At 39.2% G+C, this 19,873-nt stretch overlaps 16 non-coding genes across 16 annotated transcripts; 9 read left to right on the plus strand and 7 right to left on the minus strand.

The window, feature by feature from the left end:
- The first annotated feature begins 516 nt into the window (after positions 1-516).
- Positions 517-588, plus strand: TRNAQ-UUG (transfer RNA glutamine (anticodon UUG)). Its single transcript has one exon. It is a non-coding gene; the product is annotated as a tRNA-Gln (tRNA).
- Positions 589-1,480: 892 nt separating this feature from the next.
- Positions 1,481-1,552, minus strand: TRNAQ-CUG (transfer RNA glutamine (anticodon CUG)). The gene has a single exon. It is a non-coding gene; the product is annotated as a tRNA-Gln (tRNA).
- A 259-nt stretch (positions 1,553-1,811) lies between these two features.
- On the plus strand, positions 1,812-1,883 carry TRNAQ-UUG (transfer RNA glutamine (anticodon UUG)). Its single transcript has one exon. It is a non-coding gene; the product is annotated as a tRNA-Gln (tRNA).
- Positions 1,884-2,796: 913 nt separating this feature from the next.
- On the minus strand, positions 2,797-2,868 carry TRNAQ-CUG (transfer RNA glutamine (anticodon CUG)). The gene has a single exon. It is a non-coding gene; the product is annotated as a tRNA-Gln (tRNA).
- Positions 2,869-5,249: 2,381 nt separating this feature from the next.
- On the plus strand, positions 5,250-5,321 carry TRNAQ-UUG (transfer RNA glutamine (anticodon UUG)). The gene has a single exon. It is a non-coding gene; the product is annotated as a tRNA-Gln (tRNA).
- A 907-nt stretch (positions 5,322-6,228) lies between these two features.
- Positions 6,229-6,300, minus strand: TRNAQ-CUG (transfer RNA glutamine (anticodon CUG)). The gene has a single exon. It is a non-coding gene; the product is annotated as a tRNA-Gln (tRNA).
- A 259-nt stretch (positions 6,301-6,559) lies between these two features.
- On the plus strand, positions 6,560-6,631 carry TRNAQ-UUG (transfer RNA glutamine (anticodon UUG)). Its single transcript has one exon. It is a non-coding gene; the product is annotated as a tRNA-Gln (tRNA).
- Positions 6,632-7,544: 913 nt separating this feature from the next.
- On the minus strand, positions 7,545-7,616 carry TRNAQ-CUG (transfer RNA glutamine (anticodon CUG)). The gene has a single exon. It is a non-coding gene; the product is annotated as a tRNA-Gln (tRNA).
- A 2,363-nt stretch (positions 7,617-9,979) lies between these two features.
- On the plus strand, positions 9,980-10,051 carry TRNAQ-UUG (transfer RNA glutamine (anticodon UUG)). The gene has a single exon. It is a non-coding gene; the product is annotated as a tRNA-Gln (tRNA).
- Positions 10,052-10,943: 892 nt separating this feature from the next.
- Positions 10,944-11,015, minus strand: TRNAQ-CUG (transfer RNA glutamine (anticodon CUG)). Its single transcript has one exon. It is a non-coding gene; the product is annotated as a tRNA-Gln (tRNA).
- Positions 11,016-11,274: 259 nt separating this feature from the next.
- TRNAQ-UUG (transfer RNA glutamine (anticodon UUG)) lies at positions 11,275-11,346 on the plus strand. Its single transcript has one exon. It is a non-coding gene; the product is annotated as a tRNA-Gln (tRNA).
- Positions 11,347-12,259: 913 nt separating this feature from the next.
- On the minus strand, positions 12,260-12,331 carry TRNAQ-CUG (transfer RNA glutamine (anticodon CUG)). The gene has a single exon. It is a non-coding gene; the product is annotated as a tRNA-Gln (tRNA).
- A 2,381-nt stretch (positions 12,332-14,712) lies between these two features.
- TRNAQ-UUG (transfer RNA glutamine (anticodon UUG)) lies at positions 14,713-14,784 on the plus strand. The gene has a single exon. It is a non-coding gene; the product is annotated as a tRNA-Gln (tRNA).
- Positions 14,785-15,987: 1,203 nt separating this feature from the next.
- Positions 15,988-16,059, plus strand: TRNAQ-UUG (transfer RNA glutamine (anticodon UUG)). The gene has a single exon. It is a non-coding gene; the product is annotated as a tRNA-Gln (tRNA).
- A 913-nt stretch (positions 16,060-16,972) lies between these two features.
- Positions 16,973-17,044, minus strand: TRNAQ-CUG (transfer RNA glutamine (anticodon CUG)). The gene has a single exon. It is a non-coding gene; the product is annotated as a tRNA-Gln (tRNA).
- A 2,380-nt stretch (positions 17,045-19,424) lies between these two features.
- TRNAQ-UUG (transfer RNA glutamine (anticodon UUG)) lies at positions 19,425-19,496 on the plus strand. The gene has a single exon. It is a non-coding gene; the product is annotated as a tRNA-Gln (tRNA).
- The last annotated feature ends 377 nt before the right edge of the window (positions 19,497-19,873 follow it).

The raw sequence follows: 19,873 nt of genomic DNA on the forward strand, positions 1-19,873 counted from the left end.
ATCCCTCTGAAACGCAAAAGGGATGTGCACATAGAAATCAAAGCAGAGTCATCCAGAGAGACTATTTAATTCTTTTTTTTTCAAATTCTCAAAAGGAAGCTGCTATCAAATTGAACTATTCATCACAGCCACTGCTAGGAAATCTATGTTCATAAAATGACAATACACCCAAAGGAAAACAAAATATAGCTATAACATGTCAGATTACTAAATTCAGAGTCCAGCCTACTAACCATTAGACCATGGAACCTAAATACTTCCGCAAATGCTGAACTTCATTATGCCAAAACAGAGGCAGTCAGAAACAATATTTAATATTGCTTAATCATATGCCTCAAGAGGAAGAATTTGATCTACATGCTCTATAAAGCACAGAGATTGCTATAGCACAATGTCAATCGACAACATCGCTGTGTTTGTATGATATCAGTCAATTGGGACTATGAATCTGTAAAAATTGTAAATGTGCTCTATATTGCCATTTCTGATTCAACGCTCTCAGGTGCATCTTGCAAGGGTTCCATGGTGTAATGGTTAGCACTTTGGACTTTGAATCCAGCGATCCGAGTTCAAGTCTCGGTGGAACCGTTATCTTGCTCTTACACTCCATTTTCTAATTTCTCAAATTACAATTCAACAGAGTTAATATTCAGAAGTTCAGTCGACTCAGGTAGCCGTTTTCACACTCTCTCTCTCTCTCTGCACGACATTACATTTAAATGCACTTTGGTGCCTGATACCAATACAGTGATGCAACTACATATCGTTAATGTACAATCCCTAAGGTCAATCAGAGTGGACACCCAGATATCTCTCAGAAACATTTTCCACAGATGAATAATGTCCAACCTTAACTCTATGAAAAGAAAAATGTACACACTATGTGCAGTAGATTCTCTGCTCACTGGAACATGCAGAAACAACATTGATGTGAAAAGATTGGAAAAAGCCCTATTTTATATACAATTATTTTGGTGAATCATATTCACTTTCACAATCATTCCTATGTTTCAAGCAATTTGATGGTCTTATTAAATGTGTAAAAAATGTAATTCTTTGAGTTGACAAACTGTATGGAGAGCAAACTTTTTATAACTTACAAGAGTTATGAGTTCTAGAAAGTAGTGCATTTACTGATCAAGTGCCCTTGTTTAAATGTACTTACTTTATTTGGATCACACCTTTCTCGAAAGAAGAAATAAACTCTAAATTATCAGGAAACAATTCAACTGATTTTAGGGGCCTCCTGGGCTTTCAATGCAAATCGCTGAGATCAAAAGCCAGTTTAATAGCCATTATACCTTGGAGCTTTGGAGATATGAGAGTGGGCAGTTTCTTTGTGGCAAAAGAGAGTCATCCCCAGAAACTATTAATATTCTTTGGTCAAAGAAGACTGCCATCAAAGTGGGCTGTAAAGCAAAGCTATTGCTGTTATATCTATCTGCAAATGAAAGGCAACTCTAAAAGAGAAGCAGCCCCAAGGTCCCACCGAGACTTGAACTCGGATCGCTGGATTCAGAGTCCAGAGTGCTAACCATTACACCATGGAACCCACATATTCAGTAGCATGATGCACTTCATTCTGGAAAAACAGAGCACATCAGAGAAAATATGTAATATTCCTATATCATTAGACTCCAGAGGAAGAATTTGATCCAAATGAGACATGAAGCCAATACTTTGCGATTGCACAGCATCCAACAGCAACAGTGCTGCTTCGATATAATATCAGTAAACGGTTACTATAGGTCAGTAAAAATCTTGACTGTGCCCTATATTCTCATTGCCCTTATGAAGCTCTGCTCAACCAGGGTTCAATGGTGTAATGGTTAGCACTTTGGACTTTGAATCCAGCCATCCGAGTTCAAGTCTCGGTGGAACCTCTCTCTTGCTCTAACACACTTTGTCTCCTTGTTGTCTTAAATTATAGGCCAAAGATAGTAATATTCATAAGGTTAGTGGTGTAGGGTATTCATTTTCGCTCTCACTCTCTGGCATAAATTTTCATAAAAATCCACTTTTGTGCCTAGCACCTTAACCTTTATGCATTTTTTTTAAATGTATGAACAGTGAGGTCATTCTGAGTCGATGGGCAGATCTGCATCGGAAACATACATAAAAGATTTGAAATTTTCAAACTTAACTCAATGTTAAGAAACATGCTCAATCTGTGACCCAATGGATTCTCTTTTTACTTGAAGATGCAGCAACAACATTAATAATACCATTTTGGGAAAAGCAGCTCTATTGTATCGCCATTCTCTTTCAAAATTGTTAAAGGGTTAATCCTATGAAAAGCGACCACATTCAGAATCAATGATATTAATCAAGCGTCTTAACAGTCTTTACATGTTTGTAAAATGAAGGTATCAGTTTGAGATGAAAAATAGAACGAAGAACACACTTTTCTTAATTCACAAAAGGCCTGAGGTGTATAAATACTGTTTGTACCGACCAAGGGCCCATTCGTGAATGTACTTACTTTAGTTGGATCATACCTTTCTTCAAAGAAGACATCCACAATAAACGATAAGGGAAAGGTTCGACTGATGGTAAACTCTTACAGAGATTTGAATGCAAATTATTGGATTCAACCTCCAGGGTGCTACCATTACACCATGGGTCTTTCACACCACAGAAAGTGGTGGGTTTCATTGTGGCTAAAGAGCGTCATCCATGGAAAATCTTTCTTTTTTCAAATGCACCCAGGGAATAATGCTATGAAAGTGGGCGACACAGCAGCGTCATTGCTATTAAAACAAGACACTGAGAGGAAAACAAACACAGTAATTCCCAAGGTCCCACCAAGATTTGAACTCGGATCGCTGGATTCAGAGTCCAGAGTGCTAACCATTACACCATGGAATCTACATACTTAGTGACATGATGAACGTCATTGCAGCAAAAAAAGAGCCTTTTAGAGAATGTATGCAATATTCTTTTATCTTATGCCTCCAGAGGAAGAATCCTATCCAAATGAGCTGTAAAGCAAAGAGTTTGCTATTGCGCAACAACCAACTAAACAGTTCCACATTTGCATAATATCCGTGGGCTAGGAATATGAGTTTGTTAAAATGATGCATGAGATCTCGATTCACATTTCTGTTACAACTCTGTCAGGTTGCACCAGCAAGGGGCCCATGGTGTAATGGTTAGCAAAGAACATTACTGAAGGGCCCCTCGGCCAGCCAGAATGCCAAAATGGAGAGAACGGGCATGAACTGGTTGTGAATGAGCTTCAAAATGCGTTCACAGGTAATTGAACTGGTGATCTCCTCAGTTTATACACCTGGAACTCCTGTCAATAGCAACAGTCGGCAGCTGGGTTGCCAGACATTTCGTCGGAAAAAATTTGTCGAAAGGACAATTGGTCGAAACCATTTGGTCGAAAACCAAATGGTCGAATTGCTTTTGTTTTTTATTTTCACTTTTTTTTTGGGGGGGGGGGTTTGGGGGGGTCCCCCCAACCCCCTTTTTTTCTAAAAACCCCTTTTTTTCCCTAAACTACAACCTAAAAAAATATATATAAATAAATTAAAAAATCGACCATTTGGCTTTCGACCAAATTACTTCGACCAAATGTCTTTCGACGAAATGTCTTTCGACGAAATGTCCGGACAGCGGCAGCTGGTCTGTGTCAGTAATGGCAATTTGATTTCGCCATTTTCACAACTCCCTAATAAATGAACAAAATGTTCCATTTGTAGGCACAGTTACATGCTATGGTATGTATACCATGCTTAATAACCACCATAGGAGGCTCAGAGCACCATCCGCATTCTTACGTACAAAACATGTAAGGAAATAATCAGATCTATTGCTCTGCAGGAGTCAGGCTTCTTTAAAGCCTGACAAAGTGGCAGAGTGCCATTGTAAACTGAGGCATGATGAAACCATGCCCAAGAACCCAGGCAGGTTAAACCCTTCCACTCATGCCCCTAGGCCCCGAATGGCCACGAACGGCCAGGTTCTATAGACAGGGCAGCTGGCATAGATTATGGACACTTTTAACATAGGGTGGTTTTTCAACCTTATCTCCTCTGGGAGCAAAGCGCTGGACAGGGTTTCCTGTACGTTTTTGAGGTTCGCAGGGATCTATGTGTGGATGTTTCTTGGTGTGAAAAGCATGACACCTTTTGGGGTGACACCAGGCTCTTCTGGGAGTTAATTTACATAATCTCTACTTTCTATTTTATGTGACATGGGCTGCAGTTGCATTGTTCTGTTAATAGAGGGCAACACACAGGTCATAGTTCCAAACAGGGGTGCACGGTCTGCTTGCTAGCTTACATTTACAGTTCTATTTGGGATTCACCGCCTTTTCATAAAATGAGTACTCTTCCGGAATATTTCTAACTTATGTAGGTGTTTTGGGGGTGTTACGTGCCTTTGTATGACTGCTGCAAACCACTTGATATTAGACATTGATTGGAAACGACATAAAAAATCCTGACACATATTGTAAGCGGACATAAAATGACCTATATTAGCTAATATAAGTAAACAGACATCACTCCCCCCTCCCCACAAAAAGGGATGTATGCGTACACAAAAAATAAAAATGAAAAACAAGCAACTACTGCAGTTAAAATCTAAAAATGTAAATTCAGTTACATGATCATGACTCGGAAGGGGAAGTTAAAAAGTAAAAAAACACACGGTAGGAGAGAGGTTAGCTTTACATGCCATGAGGGAGGAAGAGGTCTTCCAAGCACTGTTGTGTATGTTGGTCAATCCCTCTGAAACGCAAAAGGGATGTGCACATAGAAATCAAAGCAGAGTCATCCAGAGAGACTATTTAATTCTTTTTTTTTCAAATTCTCAAAAGGAAGCTGCTATCAAATTGAACTATTCATCACAGCCACTGCTAGGAAATCTATGTTCATAAAATGACAATACACCCAAAGGAAAACAAAATATAGCTATAACATGTCAGATTACTAAATTCAGAGTCCAGCCTACTAACCATTAGACCATGGAACCTAAATACTTCCGCAAATGCTGAACTTCATTATGCCAAAACAGAGGCAGTCAGAAACAATATTTAATATTGCTTAATCATATGCCTCAAGAGGAAGAATTTGATCTACATGCTCTATAAAGCACAGAGATTGCTATAGCACAACGTCAATCGACAACATCGCTGTGTTTGTATGATATCAGTCAATTGGGACTATGAATCTGTAAAAATTGTAAATGTGCTCTATATTGCCATTTCTGATTCAACGCTCTCAGGTGCATCTTGCAAGGGTTCCATGGTGTAATGGTTAGCACTTTGGACTTTGAATCCAGCGATCCGAGTTCAAGTCTCGGTGGAACCGTTATCTTGCTCTTACACTCCATTTTCTAATTTCTCAAATTACAATTCAACAGAGTTAATATTCAGAAGTTCAGTCGACTCAGGTAGCCGTTTTCACACTCTCTCTCTCTCTGCACGACATTACATTTAAATGCACTTTGGTACCTGATACCAATACAGTGATGCAACTACATATCGTTAATGTACAATCCCTAAGGTCAATCAGAGTGGGCACCCAGATATCTCTCAGAAACATTTTCCACAGATGAATAATGTCCAACCTTAACTCTATGAAAAGAAAAATGTACACACTATGTGCAGTAGATTCTCTGCTCACTGGAACATGCAGAAACAACATTGATGTGAAAAGATTGGAAAAAGCCCTATTTTATTAACATTAAAAAATGTTATACAATTATTTTGGTGAATCATATTCACTTTCACAATCATTCCTATGTTTCAAGCAATTTGATGGTCTTATTAAATGTGTAAAGAATGTAATTCTTTGAGTTGACAAACTGTATGGAGAGCAAACTTTTTATAACTTACAAGAGTTATGATTTCTAGAAAGTAGTGCATTTACTGATCAAGTGCCCTTGTTTAAATGTACTTACTTTATTTGGATCACACCTTTCTCGAAAGAAGAAATAAACTCTAAATTATCAGGAAACAATTCAACTGATTTTAGGGGCCTCCTGGGCTTTCAATGCAAATCGCTGAGATCAAAAGCCAGTTTAATAGCCATTATACCTTGGAGCTTTGGAGATATGAGAGTGGGCAGTTTCTTTGTGGCAAAAGAGAGTCATCCCCAGAAACTATTAATATTCTTTGGTCAAAGAAGACTGCCATCAAAGTGGGCTGTAAAGCAAAGCTATTGCTGTTATATCTATCTGCAAATGAAAGGCAACTCTAAAAGAGAAGCAGCCCCAAGGTCCCACCAAGACTTGAACTCGGATCGCTGGATTCAGAGTCCAGAGTGCTAACCATTACACCATGGAACCCACATATTCAGTAACATGATGCACTTCATTCTGGAAAAACAGAGCACATCAGAGAAAATATGTAATATTCCTATATCATTAGACTCCAGAGGAAGAATTTGATCCAAATGAGACATGAAGCCAATACTTTGCGATTGCACAGCATCCAACAGCAACAGTGCTGATTCGATATAATATCAGTAAACGGTTACTATAGGTCAGTAAAAATCTTGACTGTGCCCTATATTCTCATTGCCCTTATGAAGCTCTGCTCAACAAGGGTTCCATGGTGTAATGGTTAGCACTTTGGACTTTGAATCCAGCGATCCGAGTTCAAGTCTCGGTGGAACCTCTCTCTTGCTCTAACACACTTTGTCTCCTTGTTGTCTTAAATTATAGGCCAAAGATAGTAATATTCATAAGGTTAGTGGTGTAGGGTATTCATTTTCGCTCTCACTCTCTGGCATAACTTTTCATAAAAATCCACTTTTGTGCCTAGCACCTTAACCTTTATGCATTTTTTTTAAATGTATGAACAGTGAGGTCATTCTGAGTCGATGGGCAGATCTGCATCGGAAACATACATAAAAGATTTTAAATTTTCAAACTTAACTCAATGTTAAGAAACATGCTCAATCTGTGACCCAATGGATTCTCTTTTTACTTGAAGATGCAGCAACAACATTAATAATACCATTTTGGGAAAAGCAGCTCTATTGTATCGCCATTCTCTTTCAAAATTGTTAAAGGGTTAATCCTATGAAAAGCGACCACATTCAGAATCAATGATATTAATCAAGCGTCTTAACAGTCTTTACATGTTTGTAAAATGAAGGTATCAGTTTGAGATGAAAAATAGAATGAAGAACACGCTTTTCTTAATTCACAAAAGGCCTGAGGTGTATAAATACTGTTTGTACCGACCAAGGGCCCATTCGTGAATGTACTTACTTTAGTTGGATCATACCTTTCTTCAAAGAAGACATCCACAATAAACGATAAGGGAAAGGTTCGACTGATGGTAAACTCTTACAGAGATTTGAATGCAAATTATTGGATTCAACCTCCAGGGTGCTACCATTACACCATGGGTCTTTCACACCACAGAAAGTGGTGGGTTTCATTGTGGCTAAAGAGCGTCATCCATGGAAAATCTTTCTTTTTTCAAATGCACCCAGGGAATAATGCTATGAAAGTGGGCGACACAGCAGCATCATTGCTATTAAAACAAGACACTGAGAGGAAAACAAACACAGTAACTCCCAAGGTCCCACCGAGATTTGAACTTGGATCGCTGGATTCAGAGTCCAGAGTGCTAACCATTACACCATGGAACCTACATACGTAGTGACATGATGAACGTCATTGCAGCAAAAAAAGAGCCTTTTAGAGAATGTATGCAATATTCTTTTATCTTATGCCTCCAGAGGAAGAATCCTATCCAAATGAGCTGTAAAGCAAAGAGTTTGCTATTGCGCAACAACCAACTAAACAGTTCCACATTTGCATAATATCTGTGGGCTAGGAATATGAGTTTGTTAAAATGATGCATGAGATCTCGATTCTCATTTCTGTTACAACTCTGTCAGGTTGCACCAGCAAGGGGCCCATGGTGTAATGGTTAGCAAAGAACATTACTGAAGGGCCCCTCGGCCAGCCAGAAAGCCAAAATGGAGAGAACGGGCATGAACTGGTTGTGAATGAGCTTCAAAATGCGTTCACAGGTAATTGAACTGGTGATCTCCTAAGTTTATGCACCTGGAACTCCTGTCAATAGCAACAGTCGGCAGATGGGTTGCCAGACATTTCGTCGAAAAAAATTTGTCGACAGGACAATTGGTCGAAACCATTTGGTCGAAAACCAAATGGTTGAATTGCTTTTGTTTTTTATTTTCACTTTTTTTTGGGGGGGGGTTTGGGGGGGGTCCCCCCAACCCCCTTTTTTTCTAAAAAACCCTTTTTTTCCCTAAACTACAACCTAAAAAAATATATATAAATAAATAAAAAATCAACCATTTGGCTTTCGACCAAATTACGTCGACCAAATGTCTTTCGACGAAATGTCCGGACAGCGGCAGCTGGTCTGTGTCAGTAATGGCAATTTGATTTTGCCATTTTCACAACTCCCTAATAAATGAACAAAATGTTCCATTTGTAGGCACAGTTACATGCTATGGTATGTATACCATGCTTAATAACCACCATAGGAGGCTCAGAGCACCATCCGCATTCTTACGTACAAAACATGTAAGGAAATAATCAGATCTTTTGCTCTGCAGGAGTCAGGCTTCTTTAAAGCCTGACAAAGTGGCAGAGTGCCATTGTAAACTGAGGCATGATGAAACCATGCCCAAGAACCCAGGCAGGTTAAACCCTTCCACTCATGCCCCTAGGCCCCGAATGGCCACGAACGGCCAGGTTCTATAGACAGGGCAGCTGGCATGGACTATGGACACTTTTAACATAGGGTGGTTTTTCAACCTTATCTCCTCTGGGAGCAAAGTGCTGGACAGGGTTTCCTGTACGTTTTTGAGGTTCGCAGGGATCTATGTGTGGATGTTTCTTGGTGTGAAAAGCATGACACCTTTTGGGGTGACACTGGGCTCTTCTGGGAGTTAATTTACATAATCTCTACTTTCTATTTTATGTGACATGGGCTGCAGTTACATTGTTCTGTTAATAGAGGGCAACACACAGGTCATAGTTCCAAACAGGGGTGCACGGTCTGCTTGCTAGCTTACATTTACAGTTCTATTTGGGATTCACCGCCTTTTCATAAACTGAGTACTCTTCCGGAGTATTTCTAACTTATGTAGGTGTTTTGGGGGTGTTACATGCCTTTGTATGACTGCTGCAAACCACTTGATATTAGACATTGATTGGAAACGACATAAAAAATCCTGACACATATTGTAAGCGGACATAAAATGACCTATATTAGCTAATATAAGTAAACAGACATCACTCCCCCCTCCCCACAAAAAGGGATGTATGCGTACACAAAAAATAAAAATGAAAAACAAGCAACTACTGCAGTTAAAATCTAAAAATGTAAATTCAGTTACATGATCATGACTCGGAAGGGGAAGTTAAAAAGTAAAAAAAACACACGGTAGGAGAGAGGTTAGCTTTACATGCCATGAGGGAGGAAGAGGTCTTCCAAGCACTGTTGTGTATGTTGGTCAATCCCTCTGAAAAGCAAAAGGGATGTGCACATAGAAATCAAAGCAGAGTCATCCAGAGAGACTATTTAATTCTTTTTTTTCAAATTCTCAAAAGGAAGCTGCTATCAAATTGAACTATTCATCACAGCCACTGCTACGAAATCTATGTGCATAAAATGACAATACACCCAAAGGAAAACAAAATATAGCTATAACATGTCAAATTACTAAATTCAGAGTCCAGCCTACTAACCATTAGACCATGGAACCTAAATACTTCCGCAAATGCTGAACTTCATTATGCCAAAACAGAGGCAGTCAGAAACAATATTTAATATTGCTTAATCATATGCCTCAAGAGGAAGAATTTGATCTACATGCTCTATAAAGCACAGAGATTGCTATAGCACAACGTCAATCGACAACATCGCTGTGTTTGTATGATATCAGTCAATTGGGACTATGAATCTGTAAAAATTGTAAATGTGCTCTATATTGCCATTTCTGATTCAACACTCTCAGGTGCATCTTGCAAGGGTTCCATGGTGTAATGGTTAGCACTTTGGACTTTGAATCCAACTATCCGAGTTCAAGTCTCGGTGGAACCGTTATCTTGCTCTTACACTCCATTTTCTAATTTCTCAAATTACAATTCAACAGAGTTAATATTCAGAAGTTCAGTCGACTCAGGTAGCCGTTTTCACACTCTCTCTCTCTCTCTGCACGACATTACATTTAAATGCACTTTGGTGCCTGATACCAATACAGTGATGCAACTACATATCGTTAATGTACAATCCCTAAGGTCAATCAGAGTGGGCACCCAGATATCTCTCAGAAACATTTTCCACAGATGAATAATGTCCAACCTTAACTCTATGAAAAGAAAAATGTACACACTATGTGCAGTAGATTCTCTGCTCACTGGAACATGCAGAAACAACATTGATGTGAAAAGATTGGAAAAAGCCCTATTTTATATACAATTATTTTGGTGAATCATATTCACTTTCACAATCATTCCTATGTTTCAAGCAATTTGATGGTCTTATTAAATGTGTAAAAAATGTAATTCTTTGAGTTGACAAACTGTATGGAGAGCAAACTTTTTATAACTTACAAGAGTTATGAGTTCTAGAAAGTAGTGCATTTACTGATCAAGTGCCCTTGTTTAAATGTACTTACTTTATTTGGATCACACCTTTCTCGAAAGAAGAAATAAACTCTAAATTATCAGGAAACAATTCAACTGATTTTAGGGGCCTCCTGGGCTTTCAATGCAAATCGCTGAGATCAAAAGCCAGTTTAATAGCCATTATACCTTGGAGCTTTGGAGATATGAGAGTGGGCAGTTTCTTTGTGGCAAAAGAGAGTCATCCCCAGAAACTATTAATATTCTTTGGTCAAAGAAGACTGCCGTCAAAGTGGGCTGTAAAGCAAAGCTATTGCTGTTATATCTATCTGCAAATGAAAGGCAACTCTAAAAGAGAAGCAGCCCCAAGGTCCCACCGAGACTTGAACTCGGATCGCTGGATTCAGAGTCCAGAGTGCTAACCATTACACCATGGAACCCACATATTCAGTAACATGATGCACTTCATTCTGGAAAAACAGAGCACATCAGAGAAAATATGTAATATTCCTATATCATTAGACTCCAGAGGAAGAATTTGATCCAAATGAGACATGAAGCCAATACTTTGCGATTGCACAGCATCCAACAGCAACAGTGCTGCTTCAATATAATATCAGTAAACGGTTACTATAGGTCAGTAAAAATCTTGACTGTGCCCTATATTCTCATTGCCCTTATGAAGCTCTACTCAGCAACGGTTCCATGGTGTAATGGTTAGCACTTTGGATTTTGAATCCAGCGATCCGAGTTCAAGTCTCGGTGGAACCTCTCTCTTGCTCTAACACACTTTGTCTCCTTGTTGTCTTAAATTATAGGCCAAAGATAGTAATATTCATAAGGTTAGTGGTGTAGGGTATTCATTTTCGCTCTCACTCTCTGGCATAACTTTTCATAAAAATCCACTTTTGTGCCTAGCACCTTAACCTTTATGCATTTTTTTTAAATGTATGAACAGTGAGGTCATTCTGAGTCGATGGGCAGATCTGCATCGGAAACATACATAAAAGATTTGAAATTTTCAAACTTAACTCAATGTTAAGAAACATGCTCAATCTGTGACCCAATGGATTCTCTTTTTACTTGAAGATGCAGCAACAACATTAATAATATCATTTTGGGAAAAGCAGCTCTATTGTATCGCCATTCTCTTTCAAAATTGTTAAAGGGTTAATCCTATGAAAAGCGACCACATTCAGAATCAATGATATTAATCAAGCGTCTTAACAGTCTTTACATGTTTGTAAAATGAAGGTATCAGTTTGAGATGAAAAATAGAACGAAGAACACACTTTTCTTAATTCACAAAAGGCCTGAGGTGTATAAATACTGTTTGTGCCGACCAAGGGCCCATTCGTGAATGTACTTACTTTAGTTGGATCATACCTTTCTTCAAAGAAGACATCCACAATAAACGATAAGGGAAAGGTTCGACTGATGGTAAACTCTTACAGAGATTTGAATGCAAATTATTGGATTCAACCTCCAGGGTGCTACCATTACACCATGGGTCTTTCACACCACAGAAAGTGGTGGGTTTCATTGTGGCTAAAGAGCGTCATCCATGGAAAATCTTTCTTTTTTCAAATGCACCCAGGGAATAATGCTATGAAAGTGGGAGACACAGCAGCGTCATTGCTATTAAAACAAGACACTGAGAGGAAAACAAACACAGTAACTCCCAAGGTCCCACCGAGATTTGAACTCGGATCGCTGGATTCAGATTCCAGAGTGCTAACCATTACACCATGGAACCTACATACTTAGTGACATGATGAACGTCATTGCAGCAAAAAAAGAGCCTTTTAGAGAATGTATGCAATATTCTTTTATCTTATGCCTCCAGAGGAAGAATCCTATCCAAATGAGCTGTAAAGCAAAGAGTTTGCTATTGCGCAACAACCAACTAAACAGTTCCACATTTGCATAATATCCGTGGGCTAGGAATATGAGTTTGTTAAAATGATGCATGAGATCTCGATTCTCATTTCTGTTACAACTCTGTCAGGTTGCACCAGCAAGGGGCCCATGGTGTAATGGTTAGCAAAGAACATTACTGAAGGGCCCCTCGTCCAGCCAGAAAGCCAAAATGGAGAGAACGGGCATGAACTGGTTGTGAATGAGCTTCAAAATGCGTTCACAGGTAATTGAACTGGTGATCTCCTCAGTTTATACACCTGGAACTCCTGTCAATAGCAGCAGTCGGCAGCTGGGTTGCCAGACATTTCGTCGAAAAAAATTTGTCGACAGGACAATTGGTCGAAACCATTTGGTCGAAAACCAAATGGTCGAATTGCTTTTGTTTTTTATTTTCACTTTTTTTTGGGGGGGGGGGGCTTGGGGGGGTCCCTCCAACCCCCTTTTTTTCTAAAAACCCCTTTTTTTCCCTAAACTACAACCTAAAAAAATATATATAAATAAATTAAAAAATCGACCATTTGGCTTTCGACCAAATTACGTCGACCAAATGTCTTTCGACGAAATGTCTTTCGACGAAATGTCCGGACAGCGGCAGCTGGTCTGTGTCAGTAATGGCAATTTGATTTTGCCATTTTCACAACTCCCTAATAAATGAACAAAATGTTCCATTTGTAGGCACAGTTACATGCTATGGTATGTATACCATGCTTAATAACCACCATAGGAGGCTCAGAGCACCATCCGCATTCTTACGTACAAAACATGTAAGGAAATAATCAGATCTTTTGCTCTGCAGGAGTCAGGCTTCTTTAAAGCCTGACAAAGTGTCAGAGTGCCATTGTAAACTGAGGCATGATGAAACCATGCCCAAGAACCCAGGCAGGTTAAACCCTTCCACTCATGCCCCTAGGCCCCGAATGGCCACGAACGGCCAGGTTCTATAGACAGGGCAGCGGGCATGGATTATGGACACTTTTAACATAGGGTGGTTTTTCAACCTTATCTCCTCTGGGAGCAAAGCGCTGGACAGGGTTTCCTGTACGTTTTTGAGGTTCGCAGGGATCTATGTGTGGATGTTTCTTGGTGTGAAAAGCATGACACCTTTTGGGGTGACACCGGGCTCTTCTGGGAGTTAATTTACATAATCTCTACTTTCTATTTTATGTGACATGGGCTGCAGTTACATTGTTCTGTTAATAGAGGGCAACACACAGGTCATAGTTCCAAACAGGGGTGCACGGTCTGCTTGCTAGCTTACATTTACAGTTCTATTTGGGATTCACCGCCTTTTCATAAACTGAGTACTCTTCCGGAGTATTTCTAACTTATGTAGGTGTTTTGGGGGTGTTACGTGCCTTTGTATGACTGCTGCAAACCACTTGATAGTAGACATTGATTGGAAACGACATAAAAAATCCTGACACATATTGTAAGCGGACATAAAATGACCTATATTAGCTAATATAAGTAAACAGACATCACTCCCCCCTCCCCACAAAAAGGGATGTATGCGTACACAAAAAATAAAAATGAAAAACAAGCAAATACTGCAGTTAAAATCTAAAAATGTAAATTCAGTTACATGATCATGACTCGGAAGGGGAAGTTAAAAAGTAAAAAAACACACGGTAGGAGAGAGGTTAGCTTTACATGTCATGAGGGAGGAAGAGGTCTTCCAAGCACTGTTGTGTATGTTGGTCAATCCCTCTGAAACGCAAAAGGGATGTGCACATAGAAATCAAAGCAGAGTCATCCAGAGAGACTATTTAATTCTTTTTTTTTCAAATTCTCAAAAGGAAGCTGCTATCAAATTGAACTATTCATCACAGCCACTGCTAGGAAATCTATGTGCATAAAATGACAATACACCCAAAGGAAAACAAAATATAGCTATAACATGTCAGATTACTAAATTCAGAGTCCAGCCTACTAACCATTAGTCCATGGAACCTAAATACTTCCGCAAATGCTGAACTTCATTATGCCAAAACAGAGGCAGTCAGAAACAATATTTAATATTGCTTAATCATATGCCTCAAGAGGAAGAATTTGATCTACATGCTCTATAAAGCACAGAGATTGCTATAGCACAACGTCAATCGACAACATCGCTGTGTTTGTATGATATCAGTCAATTGGGACTATGAATCTGTAAAAATTGTAAATGTGCTCTATATTGCCATTTCTGATTCAACACTCTCAGGTGCATCTTGCAAGGGTTCCATGGTGTAATGGTTAGCACTTTGGACTTTGAATCCAACGATCCGAGTTCAAGTCTCGGTGGAACCGTTATCTTGCTCTTACACTCCATTTTCTAATTTCTCAAATTACAATTCAACAGAGTTAATATTCAGAAGTTCAGTCGACTCATGTAGCCGTTTTCACACTCTCTCTCTCTCTCTGCACGACATTACATTTAAATGCACTTTGGTGCCTGATACCAATACAGTGATGCAACTACATATCGTTAAGGTCAATCAGAGTGGGCACCCAGATATCTCTCAGAAACATTTTCCACAGATGAATAATGTCCAACCTTAACTCTATGAAAAGAAAAATGTACACAATATGTGCAGTAGATTCTCTGCTCACTGGAACATGCAGAAACAACATTGATGTGAAAAGATTGGAAAAAGCCCTATTTTATATACAATTATTTTGGTGAATCATATTCACTTTCACAATCATTCCTATGTTTCAAGCAATTTGATGGTCTTATTAAATGTGTAAAAAATGTAATTCTTTGAGTTGACAAACTGTATGGAGAGCAAACTTTTTATAACTTACAAGAGTTATGAGTTCTAGAAAGTAGTGCATTTACTGATCAAGTGCCCTTGTTTAAATGTACTTACTTTATTTGGATCACACCTTTCTCGAAAGAAGAAATAAACTCTAAATTATCAGGAAACAATTCAACTGATTTTAGGGGCCTCCTGGGCTTTCAATGCAAATCGCTGAGATCAAAAGCCAGTTTAATAGCCATTATACCTTGGAGCTTTGGAGATATGAGAGTGGGCAGTTTCTTTGTGGCAAAAGAGAGTCATTCCCAGAAACTATTAATATTCTTTGGTCAAAGAAGACTGCCATCAAAGTGGGCTGTAAAGCAAAGCTATTGCTGTTATATATATCTGCAAATGAAAGGCAACTCTAAAAGAGAAGCAGCCCCAAGGTCCCACCGAGACTTGAATCGCTGGATTCAGAGTCCAGAGTGCTAACCATTACACCATGGAACCCACATATTCAGTAACATGATGCACTTCATTCTGGAAAAACAGAGCACATCAGAGAAAATATGTAATATTCCTATATCATTAGACTCCAGAGGAAGAATTTGATCCAAATGAGACATGAAGCCAATACTTTGCGATTGCACAGCATCCAACAGCAACAGTGCTGCTTCGATATAATATCAGTAAACGGTTACTATAGGTCAGTAAAAATCTTGACTGTGCCCTATATTCTCATTGCCCTTATGAAGCTCTACTCAGCAAGGGTTCCATGGTGTAATGGTTAGCACTTTGGATTTTGAATCCAGCGATCCGAGTTCAAGTCTCGGTGGAACCTCTCTCTTGCTCTAACACACTTTGTCTCCTTGTTGTCTTAAATTATAGGCCAAAGATAGTAATATTCATAAGGTTAGTGGTGTAGGGTATTCATTTTCGCTCTCACTCTCTGGCATAACTTTTCATAAAAATCCACTTTTGTGCCTAGCACCTTAACCTTTATGCATTTTTTTTAAATGTATGAACAGTGAGGTCATTCTGAGTCGATGGGCAGATCTGCATCGGAAACATACATAAAAGATTTGAAATTTTCAAACTTAACTCAATGTTAAGAAACATGCTCAATCTGTGACCCAATGGATTCTCTTTTTACTTGAAGATGCAGCAACAACATTAATAATACCATTTTGGGAAAAGCAGCTCTATTGTATCGCCATTCTCTTTCAAAATTGTTAAAGGGTTAATCCTATGAAAAGCGACCACATTCAGAATCAATGATATTAATCAAGCGTCTTAACAGTCTTTACATGTTTGTAAAATGAAGGTATCAGTTTGAGATGAAAAATAGAACGAAGAACACACTTTTCTTAATTCACAAAAGGCCTGAGGTGTATAAATACTGTTTGTACCGACCAAGGGCCCATTCGTGAATGTACTTACTTTAGTTGGATCATACCTTTCTTCAAAGAAGACATCCACAATAAACGATAAGGGAAAGGTTCGACTGATGGTAAACTCTTACAGAGATTTGAATGCAAATTATTGGATTCAACCTCCAGGGTGCTACCATTACACCATGGGTCTTTCACACCACAGAAAGTGGTGGGTTTCATTGTGGCTAAAGAGCGTCATCCATGGAAAATCTTTCTTTTTTCAAATGCACCCAGGGAATAATGCTATGAAAGTGGGCGACACAGCAGCGTCATTGCTATTAAAACAAGACACTGAGAGGAAAACAAACACAGTAACTCCCAAGGTCCCACCGAGATTTGAACTCGGATCGCTGGATTCAGATTCCAGAGTGCTAACCATTACACCATGGAACCTACATACTTAGTGACATGATGAACGTCATTGCAGCAAAAAAAGAGCCTTTTAGAGAATGTATGCAATATTCTTTTATCTTATGCCTCCAGAGGAAGAATCCTATCCAAATGAGCTGTAAAGCAAAGAGTTTGCTATTGCGCAACAACCAACTAAACAGTTCCACATTTGCATAATATCCGTGGGCTAGGAATATGAGTTTGTTAAAATGATGCATGAGATCTCGATTCTCATTTCTGTTACAACTCTGTCAGGTTGCACCAGCAAGGGGCCCATGGTGTAATGGTTAGCAAAGAACATTACTGAAGGGCCCCTCGTCCAGCCAGAAAGCCAAAATGGAGAGAACGGGCATGAACTGGTTGTGAATGAGCTTCAAAATGCGTTCACAGGTAATTGAACTGGTGATCTCCTCAGTTTATACACCTGGAACTCCTGTCAATAGCAACAGTCGGCAGCTGGGTTGCCAGACATTTCGTCGAAAAAAATTTGTCGACAGGACAATTGGTCGAAACCATTTGGTCGAAAACCAAATGGTCGAATTGCTTTTGTTTTTTATTTTCACTTTTTTTTTGGGGGGGGGGTTTGGGGGGGTCCCCCCAACCCCCTTTTTTTCTATAAACCCCTTTTTTTCCCTAAACTACAACCTAAAAAAATATATATAAATAAATTAAAAAATCGACCATTTGGCTTTCGACCAAATTACGTCGACCAAATGTCTTTCGACGAAATGTCTTTCGACGAAATGTCCGGACAGCGGCAGCTGGTCTGTGTCAGTAATGGCAATTTGATTTTGCCATTTTCACAACTCCCTAATAAATGAACAAAATGTTCCATTTGTAGGCACAGTTACATGCTATGGTATGTATACCATGCTTAATAACCACCATAGGAGGCTCAGAGCACCATCCGCATTCTTACGTACAAAACATGTAAGGAAATAATCAGATCTTTTGCTCTGCAGGAGTCAGGCTTCTTTAAAGCCTGACAAAGTGTCAGAGTGCCATTGTAAACTGAGGCATGATGAAACCATGCCCAAGAACCCAGGCAGGTTAAACCCTTCCACTCATGCCCCTAGGCCCCGAATGGCCACGAACGGCCAGGTTCTATAGACAGGGCAGCGGGCATGGATTATGGACACTTTTAACATAGGGTGGTTTTTCAACCTTATCTCCTCTGGGAGCAAAGCGCTGGACAGGGTTTCCTGTACGTTTTTGAGGTTCGCAGGTATCTATGTGTGGATGTTTCTTGGTGTGAAAAGCATGACACCTTTTGGGGTGACACTGGGCTCTTCTGGGAGTTAATTTACATAATCTCTACTTTCTATTTTATGTGACATGGGCTGCAGTTACATTGTTCTGTTAATAGAGGGCAACACACAGGTCATAGTTCCAAACAGGGGTGCACGGTCTGCTTGCTAGCTTACATTTACAGTTCTATTTGGGATTCACCGCCTTTTCATAAACTGAGTACTCTTCCGGAGTATTTCTAACTTATGTAGGTGTTTTGGGGGTGTTACGTGCCTTTGTATGACTGCTGCAAACCACTTGATAGTAGACATTGATTGGAAACGACATAAAAAATCCTGACACATATTGTAAGCGGACATAAAATGACCTATATTAGCTAATATAAGTAAACAGACATCACTCCCCCCTCCCCACAAAAAGGGATGTATGCGTACACAAAAAATAAAAATGAAAAACAAGCAAATACTGCAGTTAAAATCTAAAAATGTAAATTCAGTTACATGATCATGACTCGGAAGGGGAAGTTAAAAAGTAAAAAAACACATGGTAGGAGAGAGGTTAGCTTTACATGTCATGAGGGAGGAAGAGGTCTTCCAAGCACTGTTGTGTATGTTGGTCAATCCCTCTGAAACGCAAAAGGGATGTGCACATAGAAATCAAAGCAGAGTCATCCAGAGAGACTATTTAATTCTTTTTTTTTCAAATTCTCAAAAGGAAGCTGCTATCAAATTGAACTATTCATCACAGCCACTGCTAGGAAATCTATGTGCATAAAATGACAATACACCCAAAGGAAAACAAAATATAGCTATAACATGTCAGATTACTAAATTCAGAGTCCAGCCTACTAACCATTAGTCCATGGAACCTAAATACTTCCGCAAATGCTGAACTTCATTATGCCAAAACAGAGGCAGTCAGAAACAATATTTAATATTGCTTAATCATATGCCTCAAGAGGAAGAATTTGATCTACATGCTCTATAAAGCACAGAGATTGCTATAGCACAACGTCAATCGACAACATCGCTGTGTTTGTATGATATCAGTCAATTGGGACTATGAATCTGTAAAAATTGTAAATGTGCTCTATATTGCCATTTCTGATTCAACACTCTCAGGTGCATCTTGCAAGGGTTCCATGGTGTAATGGTTAGCACTTTGGACTTTGAATCCAACGATCCGAGTTCAAGTCTCGGTGGAACCGTTATCTTGCTCTTACACTACATTTTCTAATTTCTCAAATTACAATTCAACAGAGTTAATATTCAGAAGTTCAGTCGACTCAGGTAGCCGTTTTCACACTCTCTCTCTCTCTCTGCACGACATTACATTTAAATGCACTTTGGTGCCTGATACCAATACAGTGATGCAACTACATATCGTTAATGTACAATCCCTAAGGTCAATCAGAGTGGGCACCCAGATATCTCTCAGAAACATTTTCCACAGATGAATAATGTCCAACCTTAACTCTATGAAAAGAAAAATGTACACACTATGTGCAGTAGATTCTCTGCTCACTGGAACATGCAGAAACAACATTGATGTGAAAAGATTGGAAAAAGCCCTATTTTATATACA

The sequence above is a fragment of the Ambystoma mexicanum genome, chromosome 5p (assembly GCF_040938575.1).
Source record: "Ambystoma mexicanum isolate Mex_15411 chromosome 5p, UKY_AmexF1_1, whole genome shotgun sequence".
Classification (NCBI taxonomy): Eukaryota; Metazoa; Chordata; class Amphibia; order Caudata; family Ambystomatidae; genus Ambystoma; species Ambystoma mexicanum.